The sequence below is a fragment of the Schistocerca americana genome, unplaced genomic scaffold (genome assembly GCF_021461395.2).
Source record: "Schistocerca americana isolate TAMUIC-IGC-003095 unplaced genomic scaffold, iqSchAmer2.1 HiC_scaffold_956, whole genome shotgun sequence".
NCBI lineage: Eukaryota > Metazoa > Arthropoda > Insecta > Orthoptera > Acrididae > Schistocerca > Schistocerca americana.
In genome coordinates this window covers 30,001-37,500 of record NW_025726737.1, presented here as the reverse complement: position 1 = coordinate 37,500, position 7,500 = coordinate 30,001, and the positions used below count along the sequence as shown (strand labels likewise).

The following is a 7,500-nucleotide window of genomic DNA, read 5'->3' as shown; positions in this document are numbered from 1 at the left end:
ACCCCACCCACAAAGCCTGCGTCCTCTGTCGACCACAGCACCCCAACGCCAGCGCCTCTGCCGCACGAAATCGTGGACCGGCAATCACTCCACCTGCGCCCCACTCCAACCGCCCAACTCGCAACTCCAGCGGATGAACGGCGGACTTTTCCCGCAGTCGCAATGTGCAATCCACCCCTATAACATGCGTTTCATGAAGAGTTATCTCCAATATGCGACATTCCCGCTGTCCCTATACATGAGCTGCGGGCTGTACCAGTTACGAGCTAGAGACGCGACCGCGTTGCTCTCTGTACGAATGCCGATGCTGAGCGGTCAGCTAGGAGGCGCTCCATCCATGTCGGTACCGGTGAGCGTTGCACTCGCAGTCGCAAGAACGTACGGCAAGTATATTACCTGGAAGAGTCAATGACAGTCCACGCCCCCCTGCGTGGGAAGAGTCTTTCTAGGCCATGACCCACCGGAAGGGCGCAGCGTCCCCCACCCCAGACATGTGACGTCACACCATCGGTATTGACGACTAGACTGATTCCTTATAATCATTTGCCATACACCGGTGGAAGCTGCCGAGACGAGTAACTACATAGCGGGCTCGCCGTGTCACTAATGTACAGAGATACAACAGTTTCGACTGGAACCGGATTAAACGTATACACGGCGCTGATTAGTAATAGATAGAGCCATCAGAATACAGATAATGTATACAACTGTCCGTATACATGCTGAAAGACTCTGCTCACAATCACAACCACACGTCAGCCACACACCCTTATCACGCACTACTCTCTGCCTGTAACACGCACACAGACAATATGTAAGCACCAGCATGGAACAACACCCAGTGCATCCTCTCCGCCACATTAGACAATCCACACTGTCATAACCAGACTGGGAGGTCCACTCAGAAAACAGAATATCCCACCCACCCGACAACCACCATTGCTCAGCCAAGCCACCAACACCCACACATGTCCTACACAGGGGTGCACCCAACATCACAATACTGCCTCCTCTCACAGCACACAAACAATGGCAGGAATGAAAGACACAGGTCTGCCACAAGCATGGAATGAGAGCGCCGCCTGTCATGAGCCAAAGGTGCATCCTGACGTGGCAAATCAGATGATGCCGCAGGCATCCACTTACTATAATCACAATCAACAAACCGGCTGCCCCGCCCCGCCCCCCATTAAACCTTTCCTTACAACAATGTGTACCTTAACCTAACCTATATCGTACCGTAACCTAACCTATATCGTACCGTAACCTAACCTATGTCGTACCGTAACCTAACCTATGTCGTACCGTAACCTAACCTATGTCGTACCGTAACCTAACCTATGTCGTACCGTAACCTAACCTATGTCGTACCGTAACCTAACCTATGTCGTACCGTAACCTAACCTATGTCGTACCGTAACCTAACCTATGTCGTACCGTAACCTAACCTATGTCGTACCGTAACCTAACCTATGTCGTACCTTAACCTAACCTATGTCGTACCTTAACCTAACCTATGTCGTACCTTAACCTAACCTATGTCGTACCTTAACCTAACCTATGTCGTACCTTAACCTAACCTATGTCGTACCTTAACCTAACCTATGTCGTACCTTAACCTAACCTATGTCGTACCTTAACCTAACCTATGTCGTACCTTAACCTAACCTATGTCGTACCTTAACCTAACCTATGTCGTACCATAACCTAACCTATGTCGTACCTTAACCTAACCTATGTCGTACCTTAACCTAACCTATGTCGTACCTTAACCTAACCTATGTCGTACCTTAACCTAACCTATGTCGTACCTTAACCTAACCTATGTCGTACCTTAACCTAACCTATGTCGTACCTTAACCTAACCTATGTCGTACCTTAACCTAACCTATGTCGTACCTTAACCTAACCTATGTCGTACCTTAACCTAACCTATGTCGTACCTTAACCTAACCTATGTCGTACCTTAACCTAACCTATGTCGTACCTTAACCTAACCTATGTCGTACCTTAACCTAACCTATGTCGTACCTTAACCTAACCTATGTCGTACCTTAACCTAACCTATGTCGTACCTTAACCTAACCTATGTCGTACCTTAACCTAACCTATGTCGTACCTTAACCTAACCTATGCCGTACCTTAACCTAACCTATGTCGTACCTTAACCTAACCTATGTCGTACCTTAACCTAACCTGTATTGCGCCTTAACCTAACCTGTATTGCGCCTTAACCTAACCTGTATTGCGCCTTAACGTAACCTGTATTGCGCCTTAACGTAACCTGTATTGCGCCTTAACGTAACCTGTATTGCGCCTTAACGTAACCTGTATTGCGCCTTAACGTAACCTGTATTGCGCCTTAACGTAACCTGTATTGCGCCTTAACGTAACCTGTATTGCGCCTTAACGTAACCTGTATTGCGCCTTAACGTAACCTGTATTGCGCCTTAACGTAACCTGTATTGCGCCTTAACGTAACCTGTATTGCGCCTTAACGTAACCTGTATTGCGCCTTAACGTAACCTGTATTGCGCCTTAACGTAACCTGTATTGCGCCTTAACGTAACCTGTATTGCGCCTTAACGTAACCTGTATTGCGCCTTAACGTAACCTGTATTGCGCCTTAACGTAACCTGTATTGCGCCTTAACGTAACCTGCATTGCGCCTTAACGTAACCTGTATTGCGCCTTAACGTAACCTGTATTGCGCCTTAACGTAACCTGTATTGCGCCTTAACGTAACCTGTATTGCGCCTTAACGTAACCTGTATTGCGCCTTAACGTAACCTGTATTGCGCCTTAACGTAACCGATATTGCGCCTTAACGTAACCTATATTGCGCCGTAACGTAACCTATATTGCGCCGTAACGTAACCCACATTGCCCCTTAACGTAACCCACATTGCCCCTTAACGTAACCCACATTGCCCCTTAACGTAACCCAACACACGTTGGGCCTTAACCCAACACACGTTGGGCCTTAACCCAACACACGTTGGGCCTTAACCCAACACACGTTGGGCCTTAACCCAACACACGTTGGGCCTTAACCCAACACACGTTGGGCCTTAACCCAACACACGTTGGGCCTTAACCCAACACACGTTGGGCCTTAACCCAACACACGTTGGGCCTTAACCCAACACACGTTGGGCCTTAACCCAACACACGTTGGGCCTTAACCCAACACACGTTGGGCCTTAACCCAACACACGTTGGGCCTTAACCTGCTCTGTAATTGTCATACGACGCGTTAAATTAGTGTAGTGTTGCCTAACTGCAACCCCCGCAATATAGTTTGCTACTCGCACTGCCCGGTCCCCAGTGTATCGCTTCATGTTAAACACCTTGCAGCTATACACTGTAATGTGGATGGCAGCAGGACGTACATGCTCAATGCCCTTTGCAGTTGTTCATTGGCATTTGCAGTTGTTCATTGGCATTCGCATGTGCGAAGCACTTAGCCTACGCTGTGGTACGGCCTGTGTCAACTGTCCGCTGATGTTGTACGTCCAAATCACACACTGTACTGCACATTGGTCCTCATGTACTGAATGATACATCGTGGTACATGTGACCGTACAACGACTGCGCCAACAACGGCGAACCATGCGGTCCAAATGTTGTGCACTCAGCTACGTGTCGTCTCCCTATAAGAGCTGGATTGCAGTGTGGTATGCCCTGGATGGCGATCAGCATGAGCCGTCTGTTGATGTAGTGGCGCGTGTTGTCAGACGTAGTCGTCTCTTCTCACACACCGTGATAGCATGGTGCACTGCGTTCCACATCTGCGACATGCGACAGAGGCCGGTTGACAGTCGTTCGCGCAATGGACATCGCATACGTACGGGGGCCACCTTCCACGTGTTCGCGAAGCGTGCACATGTTGTTGCGTGTATGTGGGCAGACATAGTGTGTCGTGACACCTGACACAGGCATGCAACAATCGTTGAATTTGCAAATGGCGATGGACGCCTACGTTTGCTGGTGACGTTATGCAAATGAACAACTGGTAAACCGTTGTGGTGCGGTTGTTCTCGCTAGAGGTGAATCAGTGATGGCGACGATCGGTTGAGCTACCAACCGGTTGTTCCAGCGATACCCACCATGCCCACGAACGTGAATGGCATCTGGGTGTGAAGCGATACGCGGCGGTGGCTGGGTGGGACCGTCCCCGGCCGGTGAGGGGGGGCCTCCCGGCGTGCTGGCCGCGCGGTGCGTGGGCGCACGCGCTACAGCCGGCTGGTGGGGGCGGCCAGTGGCAGGCGCGCCGGCCGACGGAGGCGGCAGGCGGCGCAGCTGCGCGCCGGCGCACCCTGCACGCGGCGCCGTGCGGCCAAAGTAGGTCCTCGCGGGCCCGGTGCGAAGCGCGGTGGACATCTGCAGTGTGCTGGTCCGATTGAGGACTGTGTGCGCTGAGGATGCGCCGCCGCCCGGCGCTCGGCGCCGCGACGCCGTCTGCTGCTCGGTCGCCTCTGCGGTTCTCGCAGGTGGTTTGTATCGCAGCTGTGCGGACGTGTTGGCGCGTGCGCTGTGCTGGGAGAGTTCGCTTCGGCACCCAAGTGGGGCTTTTGTCCTTCTGTGGCGCTGGCGTTGGAGCTGCCGGTCACCGTAGGTGGCGCGTGTTGTCTCCCGCCGGCAATGCCACGACAGCACGCTCCCGGGCCTCTGTCGGCAGCGGCAAGCTCAGTTGGGAGCACGGGTGGTCGCACCTAAAGCGTCTACTCGCCAAACTCCGGGCGATTGCGCCTCTCTCGAACCCGACCAAGTACTTAGGACGGCGCTGCGCGCCGCCGGGACCTGAGAGGGTTTCGAGGTGTATTGTGCAGGGGAGCTCAGCCTCCTCCTGTTTGCAGAATAATTGAGCGGACGCTTGCGTGTTCGCGCGGGCCCCCGGGACACACTCCCGGGCGGCCGGCTGCTCAGCTCTAGTTGACGCAGCTCCCTGGTTGATCCTGCCAGTAGTCATATGCTTGTCTCAAAGATTAAGCCATGCATGTCTCAGTACAAGCCGCATTAAGGTGAAACCGCGAATGGCTCATTAAATCAGTTATGGTTCCTTAGATCGTACCCACGTTACTTGGATAACTGTGGTAATTCTAGAGCTAATACATGCAAACAGAGTCCCGACCAGAGATGGAAGGGACGCTTTTATTAGATCAAAACCAATCGGTCGGCTCGTCCGGTCCGTTTGCCTTGGTGACTCTGAATGACTTTGGGCTGATCGCACGGTCCTCGTACCGGCGACGCATCTTTCAAATGTCTGCCTTATCAACTGTCGATGGTAGGTTCTGCGCCTACCATGGTTGTAACGGGTAACGGGGAATCAGGGTTCGATTCCGGAGAGGGAGCCTGAGAAACGGCTACCACATCCAAGGAAGGCAGCAGGCGCGCAAATTACCCACTCCCGGCACGGGGAGGTAGTGACGAAAAATAACGATACGGGACTCATCCGAGGCCCCGTAATCGGAATGAGTACACTTTAAATCCTTTAACGAGTATCTATTGGAGGGCAAGTCTGGTGCCAGCAGCCGCGGTAATTCCAGCTCCAATAGCGTATATTAAAGTTGTTGCGGTTAAAAAGCTCGTAGTTGGATTTGTGTCCCACGCTGTTGGTTCACCGCCCGTCGGTGTTTAACTGGCATGTATCGTGGGACGTCCTGCCGGTGGGGCGAGCCGAAGGCGTGCGACGCGCCTCGTGCGTGCTCGTGCGTCCCGAGGCGGACCCCGTTGCAATCCTACCAGGGTGCTCTTGAGTGAGTGTCTCGGTGGGCCGGCACGTTTACTTTGAACAAATTAGAGTGCTTAAAGCAGGCAAGCCCGCCTGAATACTGTGTGCATGGAATAATGGAATAGGACCTCGGTTCTATTTTGTTGGTTTTCGGAACCCGAGGTAATGATTAATAGGGACAGGCGGGGGCATTCGTATTGCGACGTTAGAGGTGAAATTCTTGGATCGTCGCAAGACGAACAGAAGCGAAAGCATTTGCCAAGTATGTTTTCATTAATCAAGAACGAAAGTTAGAGGTTCGAAGGCGATCAGATACCGCCCTAGTTCTAACCATAAACGATGCCAGCCAGCGATCCGCCGCAGTTCCTCCGATGACTCGGCGGGCAGCCTCCGGGAAACCAAAGCTTTTGGGTTCCGGGGGAAGTATGGTTGCAAAGCTGAAACTTAAAGGAATTGACGGAAGGGCACCACCAGGAGTGGAGCCTGCGGCTTAATTTGACTCAACACGGGAAACCTCACCAGGCCCGGACACCGGAAGGATTGACAGATTGATAGCTCTTTCTTGATTCGGTGGGTGGTGGTGCATGGCCGTTCTTAGTTGGTGGAGCGATTTGTCTGGTTAATTCCGATAACGAACGAGACTCTAGCCTGCTAACTAGTCGCGTGACATCCTTCGTGCTGTCAGCGATTACTTTTCTTCTTAGAGGGACAGGCGGCTTCTAGCCGCACGAGATTGAGCAATAACAGGTCTGTGATGCCCTTAGATGTTCTGGGCCGCACGCGCGCTACACTGAAGGAATCAGCGTGTCTTCCTAGGCCGAAAGGTCGGGGTAACCCGCTGAACCTCCTTCGTGCTAGGGATTGGGGCTTGCAATTGTTCCCCATGAACGAGGAATTCCCAGTAAGCGCGAGTCATAAGCTCGCGTTGATTACGTCCCTGCCCTTTGTACACACCGCCCGTCGCTACTACCGATTGAATGATTTAGTGAGGTCTTCGGACTGGTACGCGGCATTGACTCTGTCGTTGCCGATGCTACCGGAAAGATGACCAAACTTGATCATTTAGAGGAAGTAAAAGTCGTAACAAGGTTTCCGTAGGTGAACCTGCGGAAGGATCATTACCGACTAGACTGCATGTCGTTCGATGTGCGTGTCGTGTCGCGCAACACGCTACCTGTACGGCTCGCAGTAGCCGTGCGCCGCGTGCGGAACCACGCGTGCTTCTCAAAACTAACGCCAATGTTGTGTGGTACGAGCGCTGAAGCGCTGGAGCGGCTGGCCTGCGGCACCTGGCGCCTGGCGCCGGTTTTGAATGACTTTCGCCCGACTGCCTGTCCGCTCCGGTGTGGAGCCGTACGACGCCCATCGGCCGTGAGGCCGTTGGACACAGAACGCTTGAACAGGGGCCGCCACACGCCTACGTCCCGCCTATGCAACTGTCTTGAAAGAGACAGTGGAAACTAAGAAAAGATCACCCAGGACGGTGGATCACTCGGCTCGTGGGTCGATGAAGAACGCAGCAAATTGCGCGTCGACATGTGAACTGCAGGACACATGAACATCGACGTTTCGAACGCACATTGCGGTCCATGGATTCCGTTCCCGGGCCACGTCTGGCTGAGGGTCGGCTACGTATACTGAAGCGCGCGGCGTTTGCCCCGCTTCGCAGACCTGGGAGCGTCGCGGCCGCCTGTGGGGCCGGCCGCGCCTCCTGAAACGTGCGATGCGCGCCCGTCGCCTGGCGGTTCGCATACCGGTACTTACTC

The 7,500-nt window shown here is 53.1% G+C and overlaps 2 non-coding genes across 2 annotated transcripts; both read left to right on the top strand.

The window, feature by feature from the left end:
- The first annotated feature begins 4,945 nt into the window (after window positions 1-4,945).
- Window positions 4,946-6,855, top strand: LOC124592843. The gene has a single exon (XR_006977610.1). It is a non-coding gene; the product is annotated as a small subunit ribosomal RNA (ribosomal RNA).
- Window positions 6,856-7,206: 351 nt separating this feature from the next.
- On the top strand, window positions 7,207-7,361 carry LOC124592849. Its single transcript, XR_006977614.1, has one exon. It is a non-coding gene; the product is annotated as a 5.8S ribosomal RNA (ribosomal RNA).
- Window positions 7,362-7,500: the final 139 nt, after the last annotated feature.